Genomic DNA, 1,672 nt, shown 5'->3' with positions numbered 1-1,672 from the left:
GCCCCAGCAGAGACTGGCCTGCTGGGGGTGCTCTTCCGAGCACTCCATGGGATCGATTTGGTGCACTTGGCCTCTCTAGGGTTGGACTGCTTGGCCAGCCTCGGCTGTTTCAAGCAATTTGCTTCCACCCGCCTTGGGACCGTGTCTAGGGTGTGCTTCCCTCAGGGAGGGCCCCCTCGTTTGGGCAGCTCTAGAGCGAAAACTGAGCAGCCCGGCAACTCCCCAGTGGTCAGATCAGACGGGATCCCTTCGCAAGCCACGACGCGGCCCCTCCTCCACCAAGCACGTTTCTCCAGCAGTTCGGAACACACGTTGGCTGCTGACCCCCACTGTCGCCATACCAGTGGCAGCGTGCTGGCAAACCCCCCTACCAGTTCAAGTTGTGCCTGGCCTCTCCCTCCCACTCACCCTGTGGCATGGCTGAGCAGGCCCGGCCGCCGGCGCCCGCGTGACCAACCTGTCCACCCAACCCGCACAAGTCTAGCTCTTTGGCGCTCGGGTCCTGCAGACAGCCCCAGAGGGTGCGAAGGTTGGCTCTGAGGCAGTCGCGCGGCTCCTCCCGTTGCCACCCTCCAGCAGGGGCGGCTACCTCATTGATCCTGCCAGTAGCATATGCGTGTTTCAAAGATTAAGCCATGCACGTGTAAGTAGAAACGACTGGTACAGTGAAACTGCAAATGGCTCATTAAATCAGTTATGGTTCCATTGATCGCGCCATCTGTTACTTGGATAACTGGTAATTCTAGAGCTAATACATGCCGACGAGCGCGGACCTCCCGGGATGCATGCATTTATCAGACCAAGACCAATCCGGGCTCGCCCGGCCGCTTTGGTGACTCTAAATAACCTCAGGCTGATCGCACATCAATGTGACCGCGACGATGCATTCAGATCAACTTTCGATGGTACTTTCTGTGCCTACCATGGTGACCACGGGCAATGGGGAATCAGGGTTTGATTCTGGAGAGGGAGCCTGAGAAACGGCTACCACATCAAGGAATGCAGAAGGCGCCCAAATTACCCAATCCCGACTCCGGGAGTTAGTGACGAAAAATAACAGTACAGGACTCTTTCGAGGCACTGTAATTGGAATGAGTACAATTTTTAAATCCTGTAACGAGTACCCATTGGAGGGCAAGTCTGGTGCCAGCAGCCGCGGTAATTCCAGCTCCAATAGCATATATTAAAGTTGCTGCAGTTAAAAAGCTTGTAGTTGGATCTTGGGATTGAGCTGGCGGTCTGCCGTGAGGTGAGCTACCACTGCCTGTCCCAGCCCCTGTCTGAGTGTCCTGGGGGTCTGAAGCGTTTACTTTGAGTACAGTGTTCAAAGCAGGCTGGTCGCCTGAATACTGAAGCTAGGAATAATGGAATAGGACACTGGTTCTATTTTGTTGTTTTTCGGAACTGGGGCCTTGATTAAGAGGGACGGCCGGGGGCATTCGTATTGTGCCGCTAGAGGTGACATTCTTGGACCAGCGCAAGACGAACTAAAGTGAAAGCATTAGCCAATAATGTTTTCATTAATCTACTGTTGTTTTTGGTTGTTGGTCTTCAGGTCTGCCACTCTGCCAAATTTCCCTAGGAGTGCTGTTAACCTCCCGAGGGAAGTGTCCATGTCTGTTAGCACGACTAGGAGGTCGTCGGCAAAGGCCATTGCCTTATGGTCTTCCCC

This window comes from Ambystoma mexicanum, chromosome 13 (genome assembly GCF_040938575.1).
Source record: "Ambystoma mexicanum isolate Mex_15411 chromosome 13, UKY_AmexF1_1, whole genome shotgun sequence".
Classification (NCBI taxonomy): Eukaryota; Metazoa; Chordata; class Amphibia; order Caudata; family Ambystomatidae; genus Ambystoma; species Ambystoma mexicanum.
The sequence above is the reverse complement of the archived record's forward strand: the minus strand, read 5'-3'. Positions refer to the sequence as shown.